The 20,443-nt window shown below is 43.8% G+C and overlaps 14 pseudogenes; all 14 read right to left on the minus strand.

Annotated features, from left to right (window-relative positions):
* Window positions 1-2,451: 2,451 nt before the first annotated feature.
* Window positions 2,452-2,570, minus strand: LOC148267552 (5S ribosomal RNA; annotated as a pseudogene).
* Window positions 2,571-3,852: 1,282 nt separating this feature from the next.
* LOC148267553 (5S ribosomal RNA) lies at window positions 3,853-3,971 on the minus strand (annotated as a pseudogene).
* Window positions 3,972-6,133: 2,162 nt separating this feature from the next.
* Window positions 6,134-6,252, minus strand: LOC148267554 (5S ribosomal RNA; annotated as a pseudogene).
* Window positions 6,253-6,505: 253 nt separating this feature from the next.
* On the minus strand, window positions 6,506-6,624 carry LOC148267555 (5S ribosomal RNA; annotated as a pseudogene).
* Window positions 6,625-8,368: 1,744 nt separating this feature from the next.
* On the minus strand, window positions 8,369-8,487 carry LOC148267556 (5S ribosomal RNA; annotated as a pseudogene).
* Window positions 8,488-9,762: 1,275 nt separating this feature from the next.
* LOC148267557 (5S ribosomal RNA) lies at window positions 9,763-9,881 on the minus strand (annotated as a pseudogene).
* A 1,556-nt stretch (window positions 9,882-11,437) lies between these two features.
* On the minus strand, window positions 11,438-11,556 carry LOC148267558 (5S ribosomal RNA; annotated as a pseudogene).
* Window positions 11,557-12,786: 1,230 nt separating this feature from the next.
* Window positions 12,787-12,905, minus strand: LOC148267559 (5S ribosomal RNA; annotated as a pseudogene).
* A 1,496-nt stretch (window positions 12,906-14,401) lies between these two features.
* Window positions 14,402-14,520, minus strand: LOC148267560 (5S ribosomal RNA; annotated as a pseudogene).
* A 340-nt stretch (window positions 14,521-14,860) lies between these two features.
* Window positions 14,861-14,979, minus strand: LOC148267561 (5S ribosomal RNA; annotated as a pseudogene).
* A 1,411-nt stretch (window positions 14,980-16,390) lies between these two features.
* Window positions 16,391-16,509, minus strand: LOC148267562 (5S ribosomal RNA; annotated as a pseudogene).
* Window positions 16,510-16,815: 306 nt separating this feature from the next.
* On the minus strand, window positions 16,816-16,934 carry LOC148267563 (5S ribosomal RNA; annotated as a pseudogene).
* A 1,750-nt stretch (window positions 16,935-18,684) lies between these two features.
* LOC148267564 (5S ribosomal RNA) lies at window positions 18,685-18,803 on the minus strand (annotated as a pseudogene).
* Window positions 18,804-19,747: 944 nt separating this feature from the next.
* On the minus strand, window positions 19,748-19,866 carry LOC148267565 (5S ribosomal RNA; annotated as a pseudogene).
* Between the last annotated feature and the right edge of the window lie 577 nt (window positions 19,867-20,443).

The following is a 20,443-nucleotide window of genomic DNA, read 5'->3' on the forward strand; positions in this document are numbered from 1 at the left end:
ACACGTTCAGGTTTACGCTACAAATACATATAGTCCTTCTTCTTCCTTCCCCCCTTCCGTCATTTGTTTCGCTGTGCGCACACCTTACCTCTGCTTCTAGTTCTAATTTCAAGCGAAATGCCCCGGTGCCTCAGCTTATGCCCATATGAACGGATTGTCCCTCGCTCCTCGTTTTTCATTATTCTACTATTTAAGATGTTCCTAATGACAGTCTTATCACGTGATGGGCTTTTAATTAAATTCATAAAAAATATTAAGCAAAATGCTCTGGTGCCTTGACTCACATTTACGAATGAACTGGCGGACCGTCGCTCAAATCCCGCATAGTGTTTAAGGCCCCGTCTGCAAAAAGAATGGTACAATACAAGGACTTCCCAACAGGTCACAAATCCTAGTGCTACTCTCTCTCGAGCATGCTTAACTGCGGAGTTCTGATGGGATCTAGTGAGCTAGTGCTAGTATGACCGCACCCGTTCTAGTTTGCATCGCAAATACATATACCTCTTCTCCTTCCCTCTCCCCTCCCATCATTTGTTTTGCTGTGCGCGGACCTTACCTCTGCATCTAATTCTAATATCAAGCGGAATGCACCGGTGCCTCGACTCATGCCCATATGAACGGATTGCGTCGTACCTCATTTTTCGTTATTCTACTATGTAAGATGTTCGCAAGGACACTTTTATCACATGATGGGATTTAAATGAATGCAAGACAAATATTAAGCAAAATGCCCCGTTGCCATGACTCACGTTTGGGAATGAACCAACGGACCGTCACTCCAGTCCTAAAAAATGTTTAACGCCTCGTCTAAAAAAAGAAGGGTGCAACACAAGGATATCTTAGGAGGTCACCCATCTTAGTACTACTCTTGCCCAAATACGCTTCACTGCTACTCATAATAACACTCTTATCACGTGATGGGCTTTAATTAAATGCATAAAAAATATTAAACAAAATGTCTCGGTGTCGTGACTAACGTTTACAAATGAACCGGTGGACCGTCACTCTGGTCCTGTGTAACGTTTAACGCGCCGTCTGCAAAAATAAGGGTGCAACACAAGGACTTCCTAGGAGGTCACCCATCCTAGTACTACTCTCGTTCAAGCACACTTAACTACGGAGTTCTGATGAGATTCGGTGAATTATTGCTGGTATGATCGAAACTATTCTAGTTCGCACCGCGAATACATATACCCCTTCTCCTTCCCTCCCCCCTCCCGCCATTTTTTTCGCTGTGCGTGCACACCTCACCTCTGCTTCTAGTTCTAATATCAAGTGAAATGCTCCGGCGCCTCGACTCATGCCCATATAAACGGATAGCCTGCCGCACCTCTGTTTTCGTTGTTCTACTATGTAAGATACTCGTAATAGTACTCTTATCACGTGATGGGCTTTAATTGAATGCACAAAAAATATTAAGCAAAATGCCCCTGTGCTGTGACTCACGTTTGTGAATGAACCGGCAGACTGTCGCTCCGGTCCCGTGTAATGTTTAATGGCTCATCTTTAAAAAGAAGGGTGTAACACGAGAACTTCCCAAGAGGTCACCTATCCTATTATTACTCTCGCCCAAAAATGCTTAACTGTAGAGTTCTGATGGGATCCGGTGAATTAGTCCTAGAATGATCGCACCCGTTCTATTTCGCGCTGTAAATACATATACCCCTTCTCTTTCCATCCCCCCTCCTGTCATTTTTTTTCCTGTGCGCACACCCTGCACCTCTGCTTCTTATTCTAATATCAAGCGAAATGCCCCGGCAGCTCAACTCATGCCCATATGAAATGATCGTCTACAGCACCTCATTTTTCATTGTTCTACTATGTAAGATTCTCGTAATGAGACTCTTATAACGTGGTGGATTATAAATGAATGCATAAAAAATATTAAGCAAAATGCGCTGACCCCGTGACTCACGTTTCGAATGAACCGACAACCGTGGTTCCTATCGTGCATAATGTTTATTGCCTCGTGTGCAAAGAAACAGGTGCAACACGAGGACTTTCCAAGAGGTCAACCATCTTAGAACTACTCTCACAAAGGACACTTAATTGCAGAGTTCTTTATTGGATTCGGTGCATTAGTGCGTATCTGATCGCACTCGTACCATTCGACACTACAAATGCATGTGCCCCTTCTCCTTCCCTTCCCCCTCCCATCATTTATTTTGCTATACGAGCAAACCTCACCTCTGCTTCTGGTTTTAATATCAAGTGAAATTCTCCAGCGCCTCGACTCATGCCTATATGAATGGATCGCCTGTCGTACCTATGTTTTTGTTGATCTATTATGTAAGATATCCCTAATAACACTCTTATCACGTGATGGGCTTTAATTAAATGCACAAAAAATATTAAGCAAAATTTTTCGATGCCGTGACATACGTTTGTGAATGAACTAGCAGACTGTCGCTCCGGTCCCGCGCAATATTAAACACCCCGTATACAAAAAGAAGGGTGCAACACGAGGACTTCTCAGGAGGTTAGCCATTCTTGTACTACTCTCGCCAAAGCATGCTTAACTGCGAAGTTCTGATTGGATCCGGTGAATTAGTGCTGGTATGATCGCACCCGTTCCAGTTCGCACTGTAAATACATATACCCCTTTTCCTTCCCTGCCCCCTCCCATTATTTGTTTCGCTGTGCGCGCACACCTCACCTCTGCTTCTAATTCTAATATCAAGCAAAATGCCCCTCTGCCTCGACTCATGCCCATATGAACGGATTGCCCACTGCATCTCTGTTTTCGTTGATCTACTATGTAAGATACTCGTAATAACACTCTTATCACGTGACAGGCTTTAATTGAATGCACGAACAATATTAAACAAAATGCCTCGACGCCGTGACTCACATTTGAGAATGAACTGGTAGACCATCGCTCCGGTCTCACATAATGTTTAATGCCCTGTCTGCAAGAAAAAAGGTGCAATATGAGGATTTCCCTAGGGTTCACCACCCTACTACTACTCTCGCCCAAAAATGCTTAACTACAGAGTTTTGATGGGATCCGGTGAATTAGTGCTGGTATGATCACACCCGTTCTATTTTGTGCAGCAAATACATATACCTCTTCTCCTTCCCTCTCCCCTCTCGTCATTTTTTTTTTGTGCGCGCACCTCGTACCTCTGCTTCTAATTCTAATATCAAGTAAAATTACCGGGCAGTGTGACTCACGCCAAGATGAAATGACCACTTGCCACATCTCATTTTTCATTTTTCTACGATGTAAGATGCTCGTAATGAGACTCTTATAATGTGGTGGATTATAAATGAATGCACAAAAAATATTAAGCAGAATGACCGGACGCTACGACTCACTTTTACGAATGAACCGACAGACTGCAATTATTGTTACACGTAAAATTTATTGCCTCATGTACAAAGAAATAGGTACAACACGAGAACTTTCTTAAAGGTCAACCATCTTAGTACTACACTCACCAAAGGACACTTAACTGCAGAGTTCTTATGGGATTCGATGCTTTAGTGCTGGTCTGATCGCACTCGTCCCATTCTAGCTACAAATGCATGTGCCCCTACTCCTTCCCTCCCCTCCTGTCATTTGTTTCACTCTATGCGAACACCTCATCTCTGCTTCTAGTTCTAATATCAAGGGAAATGCTCCGGTAACTCGACTCATGCCCATATAAACAGATCGCCCGCCGCATCTCTATTTTTATTGTTATACAATGTAAGATACTCATAATGACATTCTTATCACGTGATGGGCTTTAATTGAATGGACGAAAAACATTAAGCAAAATGCTCCGACGCCATGACTCACGTTTACAAATGAACGGTGGACTGTCGCTCTAGTCTCATGTAACGTTTAACGCCCCATCTACAAAAAGAAGGGTGCCGCACGAAAATTTCCCAATAGGCCACCCATCCTAATACTACTCTCGCCCAAGCACGCTTAACTACGGATTTCTGATGGGATCTGGTGAATTAGTGCTAGTATGATCGCACCCACTCGAGGTTGCACCACAAATACATATACCCCTTCTCCTTCCCTCCCCCCTCCCATCATTTGTTTCACTGTGCGTGCACACCTCACCTCTGCTTCTAGTTCTAATATCAAACAAAATGCCCCGATGCCTCGACTCAACCCCATATCAACGAATCGCCCGTCGCACCTCATTTTTTGTTTTTCTACTACGTAAGATACTTGGAATAACACTCTTATCAAGTGATGGGCTTTAATTGAATGTACGAAAAGTATTAAGAAAAATAACATGGCGTCATGACTCACGTTTGTGAATGAACCGGTAAACCGTCGCTCTGGTCTTGCGTAACATTTAACATCCCGTATGCAAAAATAAGGGTGCAACATGATGACTTATCAGGAGGTCACCCATCCTAGTCCTACTCTTGCCCAAGCATGCTTAACTATGGAGTTCTGATGGGATTCGATGAACTAGTGCTGGTATGATCACACCCATTCAAGTTTGTGCCGCAAATATATATATCCCTCCTCCTTCACTCTCCCCTTCGGTCATTTATTTTGATGCGCGCGCCCCTCACCTCTGTTTCTAGTTCTAATATCAAGCAAAATTTCCCAGCGTTTTGACTCTTGCCCATAAGAATGGATCGCCCCGCCGTGCCTCGTTTTTCACTATTCAACTATTTAAGATGCTCGCAATGGTAGTGGGCTTTAATTGAATGCGCGAAAAATATTAAGCAAAATTTTCCAGCACCGTGACTCACGTTTGCGAATGAACCAGCGGACCGTTACTCCGGTCCCGTGTAACGTTTAACGCCCCGTTAGAAAAAAGAAGGGTTCAACACGAGGACTTCCTAGGAGGTCACCCATCCTAGTACTACTCTCCCCCAAAAGCACTCATAACTGCAGAGTTCTGATGGGATCCAGTGACTTATTGCTAGTATAATCGTACACATTCTTATTTTCTCCGCAAATACTTATGCCCCTTCTCCTTCCCTCTCCCCTCCCATTACATCGAGTGAAATACCCTGGTGCCTCGACTCATGCCCATATGAACGGATTGCCCGCCACACCTCATTTTTCATTGTACTACTATTTAAGATGGTCATAATGACACTCTTATAACGTGATGGGCTTTAATTGAATGCTGGAAAAATATTAAGCAGACTGCCCCGGTGCCGTGACTCACGTTTGCGAATGAAACAGCGGACTGTCGCTCTGGTCCTGCATAACTTTTGATACTTTGTCTACAAAAAGAAGGGTGCAATGAGAGAACTTCCAAGAGATCACCCATCCTAGTACTACTCTCACCCAAGCACACTTAACTGCGGAGTTATGCTTGGATCCAATGAACTAGTGCTGGAATGATCGCACCCGTTCAAGTTTGAGCCGCAAATACATATATCCCTTCTCCTTCACTCTCCCCTCCAGTCATTTGTTTCGATGTGCGCGCACCTCACCTCTGCTTCTAGTTCTACTAACAAGCGAAATGCCCCAGTGCTTAGACTCATGCCCATAAGAACGTATCCCCTACCGTGCCTCATTTTTCATTATTATACTATTTAAGATGCTTGCAATGACACTCTTATTACGTGGTGGGCTTAATTGAATGTGCAAAAAATATTAAGCAAAATGCCCCAGCATCGTGACTCATGTTTGTGAATGAACCGGCGGACCGTTGCTCTGGTCCCATGTAACATTTAATGCCATGTTAGCAAAAAGAAGGGTGCAACATGAGAACTTCCCAGGAGGTGACCCATCATAGTACTACTCTCGCCGAAGCATTCATAACTACAGAGTTCTAATGGGATACAGTGAATTATTGCTGGTATGATCGCACACATTCTTATTTGCTCCGCAAATATTTATGCCCCTTCTCCTTCCATCTCCCCTCCCATCATTTGTTTCGCTGTGCGCGCACCTCACGTCTGCTTCTAGTTCTAACATCGAACAAAATGCCCCGGCACCTCGACTCATGCCCATATGAACGGATTGCCCACAACACCTTGTTTTTTGTTGTACTACTATTTAAGATTCTCGCAATGACACTCTTATCACGTGATGGGCTTTAATTGAATGCTGAAAAAATATTAAGCAAAATGCCCCGGTGCCGTGATTCGCATTTGTGAATGAACTGGCAGACCGACGCTTCGTTTATGTGTAACGTCTAACACCCCGTCTACAAAAAGATGGGTGCAACATGAGAATTTCCAAGGAGAACACCCATCCTAGTACTACTCTCACCCAAGCAAGCATAACTGCAGAGTTTTGATGGAATCAAGTGAATTATTGCTGGTATGATCGCACCCATTCTAAGTTTTGCTACAATTACATATACCCCTTCTCCTTCCCTCTCCCCTCTCGTCATTTTTTTCATTTTACGTGCACCTCACCTCTGCTTTTAATTCTAATATAATAACACTCTTATCACGTGATAGGCTTTAATTGAATGTGTAAAAAATATTAAGCAAAATGCCTGGGAACGTGACTCACATTTGCGAATGAACTGGCGAACTATCGCTCGGGTCTTGCATAACGTTCAACGTCTCGTCTACAAAAAGAAGGGTGCAACACGAGGACTTCCTAAGAGGTCAACCATTCTAGTACTACTCCCACCCAAGTACACTTAACTACGGAGTTCTGATGGGATCTGGTGAACTAATGGTGGTATGATCGCTCCCATTCTAGTTTGTGCCGCAAAGACATATACCCCTTCTCCTTCCCTACCACCTCCCATCATTTGTTTCGCATTGCGCGCACACCTCACCTCTACTTCTAGTTCTAATATCAAGTGAAATGCCCCGCGCCTCAACTCATGCCCATATGAATGGATCGCCTGCCGCATCTCATTTTTCGTTGTTCTACTATGTAAGATACTCTTAATGACACTTTTATCACGTGATGGGATTTAATTGAATGCGCAAAAAATATTAAGCAAAATGCTTGGTGCTGTGACTCACGTTTGTGAATGAACTGGTGGACCATCAATCCAGTCCCACGTGATGTTTAACGCCCCGTCTGCAAAAAGAAGGGTGTAACACGAGGACTTTTCAAGAGGTCAACCATCCTAGTACTATTATCACCCAAGCACGCTTAACTGCGGAGTTCTCATGGGAACTGTTGAACTAGTGCTGGTATGATCGAACACGTTCTAGTTTGCACCGCAGATATATATACCCATTCTCCTTCCCTCTCCCTTCCCGTCATTTATTTCACTGTGCGAGAACCTCACCTCTGCTTCTAGTTCTAATATTAAGCGAAATGCCCAGGCGCCTCGACTCATGCCCATATGAACGGATCGCCTGCCGCACCTTATTTTTCGTTGTTCTACTATTTAAGATGCTCGAAATGACACTCTTATCACGTAATAGACTTTAATTGAATGCACAAAAAATATTAAACAAAATGCCTCGGCGCCGTGACTCATATTTTAGGATGAACTGGCGGACCGTCACTCCTGTCCCGCGTAACATTTAATGCCTTGTCTGCAAAAAAAAGATTGCAACACGAGGAGTTCCCAGGAGGTCACCCATTTAGTACTACTCTCACTCATGCACGCTTAACTGCGTAGTTCTGATGGGATCCGATGAACTAGTGCTGGATGATCGCACCCATTCTAGTTTGTGCCACCAATACATATACCCCTTCTCCTTCACTCTCCCCTCCAGTCATTTGTTTCTCTGTGCACGGACCTCACCTATGCTTCTAGTTCTAAAATCAAGTGAAATACCCCGGCGCCTCAACTCATGCCAATATGAACAGATTGCCAGTCGCACCTCTTTTTTTGTTGTTCCACTATTTCATCTGCTCGCAATGACACTGTCATCACGTGATTAGCTTTAGATGAATGCATGAAAAATATTAAGCAAAATGCCCTGGCGCCGTGACTCACATTTGCAAATGAACCGGCAGACCGTCACTCTGATCTCGCATAACGTTTAACACCCCGTCTACAAAAAGAAGGGTGCAACATGAGGACTTCCTAGGAAACACCTATCCTAGTTCTACTCTCGCCTAAGCACGCTTAACTGCGGAGTTCTGATGGGATCTAGTGAACTAGTACTGGTATGATCATACCCATCTGGTTTGCACCGCAAACACATATACCCCTTATCATTCCTTCTCCCCTCCCCTCATTTGTTTTGCTATGCGCACACCTCACCTCTACTTCTAGTTCTAATATCAAGCAAAATGCCCCGGTGCCTCGACTCATGCCCATATAAACGTAATGCCTGCCGCACCTTATTTTTTGTTGTTTTACTCGATAAGATGCTTGCAATGACACTCTCATCACATGAAGGGCTTTAATTGAATGCGCGAAAAAATTAAAAAAAATACCTCGTCCCCGTGACTCAAGTTTGTGAATGAACCGGCAGACCGTTGCTCCGGTCCTGTGTAACATTTAATGCCCCATTAGCAAAAAGAAGGATGCAACACGAGGACTTCCCAGGAGGTCACCCATCCTAGTACAACTCTCGCCCAAGCACACATAACTGCGAAGTTATGATGGGATCCAGTGAGCTAGTGCTGGTATGATCACACCTTTTCTTATTTGTGCCACAAATACATATGTGCATTCTCCTTTCCTCTCCCCTCCCATCATTTGTTTCGTTGTGCACGCACCTTACCTCTGCTTCTAGTTCTAATATCAAGCAAAATTCCCTGGCGCCTGACTCATGCCCATATGAACGGATCACTCGCCATACCTTATTTTTTGTTGTTCTACTATGTAAGATGCTCGCAATGACACTCTCATCACGTGATGGGCTTTAGTTGAATGTGCAAAAAATGTTAAGTAAAATGCCTCTATATCGTGTCTCACGTTTGCGAATTAACCGGCTGACCGTCGCTTCGGTCCCGCGTAACATTCAATGCACCATTTGTAAAAAGACGGGTGCAACACAAAGACTTTCTAGGAGGTCACCCATCCTAGTACTACACTCGCCCAAGCACGCTTAACTGCGAAGTTCTAATGGGATATGGTGAACTAATGCTGGTATTTTAGCACCCGTTCTGGTTTGCGCCGCAAATACATATACCCCTTCTCCTTCACTCTCCCCTCCCGTCATTTTATTCTCTGTGCGCGCACCTCACCTCTGCTTCTAGTTTTAATATCAAGCGAAATGCCCCAGCGCCTCGACTCACGCGCAGATGAACGGATCGCCCGCCACAACTCTGTTTTTGTTGTTCTACTATATAAGATACTCATAATAACACTCTTATCACTTGGTGGGCTATAATTGAATGCACCAATAATATTAAGCAAAATGCCCCAGTACCGTGACTTACGTTTACGAACGAACCGACAGACTGTCGCTCCATTCCTGCGTAACATTTAACGTCCTGTCTGCGAAAAGAAGGGTATAACACAAGAACTTCCCAAGACATCCTAGTACTACTCCCGCCCAAGAATGCTTAACTGCGGAGTTTTGATGGGATCCAGTGATTTAGTGCTGGTATGATCAAACATATTCTAATTCGCACTTTAAAAATATATATCCCTTCTCCTTCCCTCCCCCCTCCCATCATTTGTTTCGCTGTGCGTGCACACTGCACATTTGCTTCTAGTTCTAATATCAAGCGAAATGTGCCGACACCTCGACTCATGCCCATATAAACTGATCGTCTGTCGCACCTCTATTTTGTTATTCTATTATGTAAGATACTCGTAATAACACTCTTATCATATAATGGGTTTTAATTGAATACATTAAAAATTTTAAGCAAAATGCCCTGACGTCGTGACTTACGTTTGCAAATGAACCGGCAAACCATCACTCCGGTCTGGCATAACATTTAATGCCCGGTCTGTAAAAAGAAGGGTGCAACACGAGTACTTCCTGATAGGTCACCCATCTTAGTACTACTCTCGCCCAAACACACTTAACTGCAGCTTTCTGATGGGATCTGGTGAACTAGTGTTGATATGATCGCACCCATTCCAATTTGCACCACAAATACATATGCCCCTTCTCCTTCCCTCTCCCCTCCCACCATTTATTTTATTGTGCGCGCACCTCACCTCTGTTTCTAGTTCTAATATCAAGCGAAATGCCATGGTGCCTCGACTCATGCCTATATGAACGGATCATCCGTCGCACTTCATTTTTCGTTATTCTACTATGTATGATACTTGTAATGATACTCTTATCACGTTATGGACTTTGATTGAATGCACAAAAAATATTAAGCAAAATGCCCCAGCGTCGTGACTCACATTTACGAATGAACCGACAGACTGTGGTTCTGGTCGCGCATAATGTTTATTGCCTCGTGTGCAAGAAAATAGGTATAACATGAGGATTTTCCAAGAGGTCAACCATCTTTGTACCACTATCACCAAAGGACACTTAACTGCAGAGTTCGTATGGGATTAAATGCATTAGTGCTGGTCTGATCGCACACGTCCAATTCCGAGCTACAAATGCATGTGCCCCTTCTCCTTCCCTCTCCCTCCCGTCATTTGTTTCACTGTACATGCACACCTCATCTCTGCTTCTAGTTCTAATATCAAGAGAAATGCCCCAGCGCCTTGACACTTGCCCATATGAACGAATCACCTGCCGCACCCCATTTTTAGTTGTTCTACTATATAAGATACTCGTAATAACACTTTTATTGCGTGATGGACTTTAATTGAATGCACAAAAATATTAAGTAAAATGCCCCGGCGGTGTGATTCACATTTGTGAATGAACCGGCAGACCGTTTCTCCGGTCCCGTACAACGTTTAACTTCCCATCTGTAAAAAGAAGGGTACAACACGAGGACTTCCCAGGAAGTCACCCATCCTAGTACTACTCTCGCCTAAAAACGCTTAATTGCAGAGTTCTGATGACACCTCTACTTCTAACTCTAATATCATGCAAAATGCCACAGTGGCTCGACTCACACCATGATGAACAGACCGCCTGCCGCACCTCATTTTTCATTGTTCTACTATGTAAGATGCTCGTAATGAGAATCTTATAATGGGTGGACTATAGATGAATACACGAAAAATATTAAGCAAAATTCCTTGACGCCGCGACTCACATTTGCGAATGAACCGACGGACCGTGGTTCTGGTCGCGCGTAATGTTTATTGCCTCGTGTGAAAAAAAATAAGTGCAACACGAGGACTTTCAAAGAGGCCAACCATCTTAGTAATACTCTCACCAAAGGACACTTAACTACAGAGTTCTTATCAGATTCTGTGCATTAGTGCTCGTTTGATCGTACTCGTCCTATTTTCCGCTACAAATGCATATGCCCGTTCTCCTTCCCTCCCCCCTCCTGTCATTTATTTTGTTGTACGCGCAAACCTCACCTCTGTTTTCATTGTTCTATTATGTAAGATATTCGCAATAGCATTCTTATCACGTGATGGGCTTAAATTGAATGCACAAAAAATATTAAGCAAAATGCCTAGGCGCTGTGACTCACGTTTGCGAATGAACCGGCAGACCGTCGCTTCGGTCCCATGGAACGTTTAATGGCCTGTCTGTAAAAAGAAGGGTGTAACACGATAACTTCCTAAGAGGTCACCCATCCTAGTACTACTCTCACCCAAAAATGCTTAATTGCAGAGTTCTGATGGGATCCGGTGAATTAGTGTTAGTATGATCACACCCATTCAAGTTTGCGTCGCAAATACATTACCCCTTCTCCTTCATTTCCCCACCTGTCATTTGTTTCGCTGTGCGCGCACACCTCACCTCTGCTTCTAGTTCTAATATTAAGCAAAATGTCTCGGCGCATCAATTTATGCCCATATGAACGGATCGCCTGCAGCACCTCTGTTTTCATTGTTCTACTATTTAAGATACTTGTAATAACACTCTTATCATGTCATGGGCTTTAATTGAATGCACAAAAAATATTAAGCAAAATGTCCTGCGCCATGACTTACATTTGTGAATGAACCGATGGCCATCGGTCTAGCCCCGCGTAACCTTTAATGCCCCGTCTGCAAAAAAAAGGGTGCAACATGAGGACTTCCTAGGAGGTCACATATCCTAGTACTACTCTCACCCAAAAATACTTAACTGCAGAGTTCTTATGCAATCTGGCGAATTAGTGCTGGTATGATCGCACCACCCGTTCAATTTCACGCTGCAAATAGATATACCCCTTCTTCTTCCCTCCCCCCTCCTGTCATTTTTCTCGTTGTGCGCATAAATTCTAATATCAAGAAAAATGCTCTGACGGCTCAACTCACGCCCAGATGAACGAATCGCCTATTGCACCTCATTTTTTGTTGTTCTACTAAGTAAGATGCTCGTAATGACGCTCTTATCACGTGGTGGAATATAAATGAATGCACAAAAAATATTAAGCAAAATATTGTGTCGCAATGACTCATTTTTGCAAATGAACTGACGGACTGTGGTTCTGGTCGCCTGTAACGTTTATTTCCTCGTGTGCATAAAAATAGGTGCAACACGAGGACTTTCCAAAAGGTTAACCATCTTAGTACTACTCTCACCCAAGGATACTTAATTGCAAAGTTCTTATGGGATTCGATGCATTAGTGCTAGTATTATCGCACCTGTCCCATTCCGCGCTACAAGTGCATGTGCCTCTTCTCCTTTCCTCCCCTCTGCTTATAGATCTAATATCAAGCGAAATACCCCAGCGCCTCAACTCATGCCCATATGAATGGATCGCTTGTCGCACCTCTATTTTCGTTGTTCTACTATATAAGATACTCGTTATAGCATTCTTATCCCGTGATGGGCATTAATTAAATGCACAAAAAATATTAAGCAAAATACGCCGGCACCGTGACTCATGTTTGCGAATGAACTGGCAGACTGTTACTCTGGTCACGCGTAACATTTAATGCCCCATCTGCAAAAAGAAGGGTGCAACACAAGGACTTCCCAAGAGGTCACCCATCCTAGTACTACTCTCGCCCAAAAATGCTTAACTGTGAAGTTCTGATGGGATCCGGTGAATTAATGCTGGTATGATCACACTCATTCCATTTCACACTGCAAATATCTATACACCTTTTCTTTCCCTCCCCACTCCCGTCATTTTTTTTGTTGTTCGCACACCTCGCACCTCTGCTTTAATTTCTAATATCAAGCAAAATACCCCAGCGGCTCGACTCATGCCTAGATGAACGGACCGTCCGCTGCAACTCCTTTTTTATTATTCTACTATGTAATCTGCTCATAATGACACTCTTATCACGTGGTGGACTATAAATGAATGCACGAAAAATATTAAGCAAAATGCCATGGTACCGAGACTCACGCTGGCAAATGAACCAGTGGACTTCATCTCTAGTCGTGAGTAATGGTTAATGCTTTAACCAAAAAAAATGAGCGCAACATGAGGATTCAGTGGGATTCCAAATCCACTTAACTATAGAATTCTTATGGGATTCAGTGCATTAGTGTTGGACTAATTGTACCCGTTCCATTCCCTGCTACAAATGCATGTGCCCCTTCGCCTGCTCGTAATAACACTCTTATCACGTGGTGGGCTATAATTAAATGCACGAATAATATTAACAAAAATGCCCCAGCATCGTGACTCACATTTGTGAATGAACCGGTGGACTGTCGCTCCGGTCCTGCGTAATGTTTAACGCCCCGTCTGTGAAATGAAGGATGTAACACGAGGACTTCCCCGAAAGTCACCCATCCTAGTACTACTCCCGCCGAAGCATGCTTAACTACGGAGTTCTAATGGGATCCGATGAATTAGTTCTGGTATGATCTCACCTATTTCAATTCACGCCATAAATAGATATACCCCTTCTCCTTCCCTCACCTCTCCTGTCATTTATTTCGCTGTGCGCGTACCTCACCTCTGCTTCTAGTTCTAATATCAAGCGAAATGCCCGCCGTACCTCGTTTTTTGTTGTTTTACTATGTAAGATACTCGCAATGACACTCTTATCGCGTGATGAGCTTTGATTGAATGCGCGAAAAATATTAAGCAAAATGTCCTGTCGCTCCGATTTCGCGTAACATTTAACGCCCCGTTTGTAAAAAGAAGGGTGCAACACGAGGACTTTCCAGGAGGTTACCCATCCTAGTGCTACTCTCGCCTAAGAATGCTTAGCTGTAGAGTTCTGATAGGATCTGGTGAACTAGTACTTGCATGATCTCACCTTTTCTTATTTGTGCCGCAAATACATATGGTCCTTCTCCTTCCCCCTCCCCTCCAGTCATTTGTTTCACTGTGCGCGCACCTCACTTCTGCTTCTAGTTCTAATATCAAGCGAAATGTCCTGACGCCTCAACTCAGGCCCATATGAACGGAATGCCCGTCGTACCTCACTTTTCATTGTTCTACTATGTAAGATGCTCGCAATGACACTCTCGTCCTATGTTGGACTTTAATTGAATGCACAAAAAGTATTAAACAAAATGCCCTGTGACCGTGACTCATGTTTACGAATAAAGCAGCGGACAGTCGCTACGGTCCCGCGTAATGTTTAACGCCCTGTCTACAAAAATAAGGGTACAACACGAGGACTTTTTAGGATGTCACCCATCTTAGTACTACTCTCGCCCAAGCACACATAACTATGGAGTTCTGATGGGATCCGGTGAACTAGTGCTGGTATGATCGCACCCTTTCTTTTTTGCACCGCAAATACATATGCCCTTTCTCCTTCCCTCCCCCATCCCCTCATTTGTTTTGCTATGCGCGCACCTTACCTCTACTTCTAGTTTTAATATCTCGGTGCCTCGACTCATGCCCATATGAACGGATCGCCCACCGCACCTCATTTTTTATTGTTCTACTATTTAAGATGCTCACAATGACACTCTCATCACGTGATGGGTTTTAATTGAATGCATGAAAAATATTAAGAAAAAATGTCTCGACACCGTGACTCACGTTTGCGAATGAACTGGCGGACCGTCGCTCTAGTCCCACGTAATGTTTAACTCCCCGTCTGCAAAAAAAAAAAGAGTGCAACACGAGAACTTTCCAGGAGGTCACCCATCCTAGTACTACTCTTGTCCAAGCACACTAAACTATAGAGTTCTGATGGGATTCAGTGAATTAGTACTAGTATGCTCGCACCCGTTCCAGTTCACACCGTAAATACAAATACCCCTTCTCCTTCCCTCCCCCTTCCTGTCATTTTTTTCTCTTTGCACGCACACCTCACCTCTGCTTGAAGTTCTAATATCAAGCGAAATGCTCTGGCACGTCGACTCATGCCCATATGAACGGATTGCCCGCCGCTTAACTAGTACTACTTCCCCCCAAGCACGCTTAACTATGGAATTTGATGGGATCCTGTGCATTAGTGCAGGTATGATCGCACCCCTTCCATTCCGCGTTGTAAGTACATATATCCCTTCTCCTTCCCTCCCCCCTCCCGTCATTTATTTCGTTGTGTGCACACACCACACCTCTCTTTATAGTTCTAATATAAAGCGAAATACCCTGGTGCCTGGACTCACGCCTAGATGAACATATTGCCCCCCGCACCTTTTTTGTTGTTGTTTTATTATGTAAGATACTCGTAATGACACTCTTATCACGTGGTGGACTATAAATGAATGCACGAAAAATATTTAGCAAAATTTTCAGGCCCCGCGATTCACATCGACAGATTGTTGCTCCAATCGGCGCTTAATGTTTAACAACCAGTCTACAAAAAGATGGGTGCAACACGAGGACTTTCAAGTAGGTCACCCATCCTAAAACTAATCTCGCGCAAGCATTGTTGACTACAGAGTTCTGATGGGATCCTGTACATTAGTATTTGTATGATCACAACTGTCCCATTCCCCGTTGCAAATACATAGAGCCCTTCTCCTTCCCACCCCCCTCCCATCATTTATTTTGTTGTGCGGGCATACTGCACCTCTTCTTCTAGTTCTAATATAGAGCGAAATGCATTGTCGCTTCAATTCACGTCCAAAAGAATGGAGGCCTCCTGCGCCTATTCTTTCGTTGTTCTACAATGCAAAACTCTCATAATGAGACTCCTATCACATGGTGGACTATAAATAAATGCACATAAAATATTAAGTAAAATATTTCAATGTCGCTACTAATACTGGCAGACTTCTTAGGTGCTCACCCATCTTAGTATTACTCTCGCCCAAGCTCGCTTAACTGCAGAGTTATGATGGGATCTGGTGAACTAGTGTTGGTATGATCGCACCCATTCTGGTTTGCGCCGCAAATGCATATACCCCTTCTCCTTCACTCACCCCTCTCGTCATTTATTTCGTTGTGCGTGCACCTCACCTCTGCTTCTAGTTCTAATATCAAGAAAAATGCCGACGTCTTGACTCATGCCCATAGGAACGGAATGCCCTAAGATACTCTTAATAACACTTTTATCACGTGATTGGGTTTAATTGAATGCGTAAAAAATATTAAGCAAAATGCCCCGGCATTGTGACTCACGTTTGCGAATAAACTGGTGGATCGTTTTACCGGTCCCACGTAACTTTTAACACCCCGTCTGCAAAAAGAAGAGTGCAACAAAATGACTTCTTAGGAGGTCACCCATCATAGTACTACTCTCGCCCAAACACACTTAACTGTGGAGTTCTGATGGAATCCGGTGATTTAGTGCTAGTATGATCGCACCCGTTCCAGTTCGCACTGTAAATATATATACTCATTCTCCTTCCCTGCCCCTTCCCGTCATTTGTTTTGCTGTGCGCGCACACCTCACCTCTGGTTCTAGTTCTAATATCAAGAGAAATGCCCCAGTGCCACAACTCATGCCCATATGAATGGATTGCACGCCGCACCTCTTTTTTCGTTGTTCTACTATGTAAGATATTTGTAATAATACTCTTATCATGTGATGGATTTTATTTGAATGCACGAAAAATATTAAGCAAAATGCCCCGACACTGAGCACAATGTTTAACTGCTCGTCTGTAGAAAGAAGGATACAACACGAGAACTTCCTAGGAAGTCACCCATCTTAGTACTACTCTCGCTCAAAAATGCTCAACTGCAGAGTTCTGATGGGATCTGGTGAATTAGTGCTGGTATGATCACACCTGCTCTATTTCGCACTACAAATACATATACCCCTTCTCCTTCCCTCCCCCTTACCATCATTTTTTTTGTTGTGCACGCGCCCCACACCTCTTCTTTTAATTCTAATATCAAGTGAAATACCATGGTGGCAAGACTCACACCCAGATGAATGGACTGCCTGCCGCACCTCATTTTTAGTTGTTCTACTATGTAAGATGCTCGTAATGAGACTATTATAATGTGGTGGACTATAAATGAATGTACGAAAAATATTAAGCAAAATGGCTTAACGTCGTGACTCGCATTTGTGAATGAACTGGCGAACCATGATTCCGGTCGCACGTAATGTTTATTGCCTCGTGTGCGAAAAGACAGATGCAACACGAGGACTTACCAAGAGGTCAACAATCTTAGTATTACTCTTGCCCAAAAATGCTTAACTGCTGAGTTCTGATGGGATCCGGTGAATTCATGCTAGTATGTTCGCACCTGTTCCATTTCGCAATGCAAATACATATACCCCTTCTCTTTCCCTCCCCCCTTCCGTCATTTTTTTTGCTATGTGCGCACCCCACAGCACTGCTTCTAATTCTAATATCAAGCAAAATGTGACGACGCCTTAACTCATGCCCATAGGAAAGGATCGTCCGCCGCACCTCTGTTTTCATTGTTCTACTATGTAAGATACTCGTAATAACACTCTTATCACGTGATGGACTTTAATTAAATATATAAAAACTTTTAAGCAAAATGCCCCGGCGTCGTGACTCATGTTTGCGAATGAACTGATAAACCGTCGCTTCGGTCCCGCATAATGTTAATATTTCGTCTGCAAAAAGAAGGGTGCAACACGACGACTTCCCAATAAGTCAACCATCCTAGTACAGCTCTCATCGAAGTACACTTAACTGTGGAGTTCTGATGGGATCTGGTCAATTAGTGATTGTATGATCGTACCAGTTCCAGTTCGCACCATAAATACATATACCCCTTCTCCTTCGCGCCCCCCTCCTGTCATTTTTTCACTGGGCGCGCACCCCACATCTCTACTTCTAATTCTAATATCAAGCAAAAGGCCCCGGCGGCTCAACTCGCGCCCAGATGAACTGATCGCTCGATGCAACTCATTTTTTGTTATTCTACTATGTAAGATGCTCGTAATGACACTCTTATTACTTGATGGCCTTTAATTGAATGCACAAAAAATATTAAACAAAATGCCCCTGCGTCATGACTCACGTTTGTGAATGAACTAGCGGACCGTCGCTTCGGTCTCGCGAAATGTTTATCACCCCGTTTAAAAAAGAAGGGTGCAACATGAAGACTTCTCAAGAGTCACCCATCCTAGTACTACTCTTGCCTAAAAATGCTTAATTGTGGAGTTCTGATGGGACCCGATGAATTAGTGCTGGCATGATCGCACCCATTCCAGTTCGTGCTGTAAATACATATACCCCTTCTCCTTCCCTCCCCCTCTCGTCATTTGTTTCACTGTGCGCACACACCTCACCTTTGCTTCTAGTTCTAATATCAAGCGAAATGCTCTGGTGCCTCGAATCATGCCCATATTAACGGATTGCCCGTTGCACCTCTGTTTTTGTTGTTATACTATGTAAGATACTAGTAATAAGACTTTCATCACGTGATGGGGTTTAATTAAATGCACGAAAAATATTAAGCAAAATGCCCCGGTGCCGTGACTCACGTTTGCAAATGAACTGCGTTCTGTCATTCCGGTCCCAATTAACGTTTAATGCCCCGTCTGCAAAAAATGGGTGCAACACGAGGACTTCCCAAGAAGTCATCCATCCTAGTACTACTCTCGCCCAAAAATACTTAATTGCAGAGTTCTGATGGGATCTGGTGAATTAGTGCTGGTATGATCGCACCCGTTTCATTTTGCGCTACAAATAGATATACCCCTTCTCCTTCCTTCCCCCCTCCCGTCATTTTTTTCGTTATGCGCGCACTCCGCACCTCTGCTTCTAATTCTAATATCAAGCGAAATGCCCAGGTGGCTCGACTCACGCTAGATGAACGGACCGCCCACCGTACCTCATTTTTTGTTGTTCTACTATGTAAGATGCTTGTAATGACACTCTTATCACATGGTGGACTATAAATGAATGCACGAAAAAATATTAAGCAAAATGCCCTGACGTCCCTATTCACGTTTGTGAATGAACCGACAGACCGTGGTTCTGGTCGTGCGTAATATTTATTTCCTCATGTGCACAAAAATAGGTGCAATACGAGGACTTTCTAAGAGGTCAACCATCTTAGTACTACTCTTACCCAAGGACACTTAATTGCAGAGTTCTTATGGGATTCAGTGCGTAATATTTATTTCCTCGTGTGCACAAAAATAGGTGCAATACGAGGACTTTCTAAGAGGTCAACCATCTTAGTACTATTCTTACCCAAGGACACTTAATTGCAGAGTTCTTATGGGATTCAGTGCATTAGTGTTGGTATTATCGCACCCGTCCCATTTTGCGCTACAAGTGCATGTGCCCCTTCTCCTTCTCTCCCCTCTCCCATCATTTATTTCGCTATGCACGCACACCTTACCTCTACTTTTAGTTCTAATATCAAGCGAAATGCCCTGGCGGCTCAACTCATGCCCATATGAACGGATCGCCCGCCGCACCTCTATTTTTGTTGTTCCATTATGTAAGATACTCGTAATAACACTCTTATCACATGATGGGTTTTAATAGAATGCACGAAAAGTATTAAGCAAAATGCCCCAGCATCATGACTCACGTTTGCGAATGAACTGACGGATCGTCGCTCCTGTTCCGCATAACGTTTAACGCCCTGTCTGTAAAAAAAAGGGTGCAATACAAGGACTTCCCAGGAGGTCACCCATCCTAGTACTACTCTTGCCCAAAAATGCTTGACTGCGGAGTTCTGACGGGATCTGGTGAATTAGTACTGGTATGATCACACTCTTTATATTTCGCGCTGCAAATAGATATACCCCTTCTCTTTCCCTCCCCTCTCCTGTCATTTTTTTCGCTATGCGCACACCCCGCATCTCTGTTTCTAATTCTAATATCAAGCGAAATGCCAACGGCTCGATTCATGCCTAGATGAATGGGCCGTCCGTTGCACCTCCTTTTTTACTATACTACTATGTAAGCTGCTCGTAATGACACTCTTATCACGTGGTTGAATATAAATGAATGCACAAAAGATATTAAGCAAAATTCCATGGCTCCAAGACTCACGCTGGCAAATGAATTGGTGGACCACATCTCCAATCGTGCGTAATGTTTAATGCTCCATCCAAAAAAAGATGGGTGCAACACGAGGATTCAGTGCTTTAGTGGTAGACTAATCGCGCCCATCCCATGCCCCGCTACAAGTGCATGTGCCACTTCAGCTTCCCTCCCCCCTCCGATCATTTGTCTCACTGTACACGCACACCTCACCTCTGTTTCTAGTTTTAATATCAAGCAAAATGTCTCGGTGCCTTGACTCACGCCCAGATGTACGGATTGCCTGCCGCACCTATGTTTTCATCGT

Source organism: Carica papaya, chromosome 3, assembly GCF_054855325.1.
Source record: "Carica papaya isolate Zhongbai chromosome 3, ASM5485532v1, whole genome shotgun sequence".
Lineage (NCBI taxonomy): Eukaryota > Viridiplantae > Streptophyta > Magnoliopsida > Brassicales > Caricaceae > Carica > Carica papaya.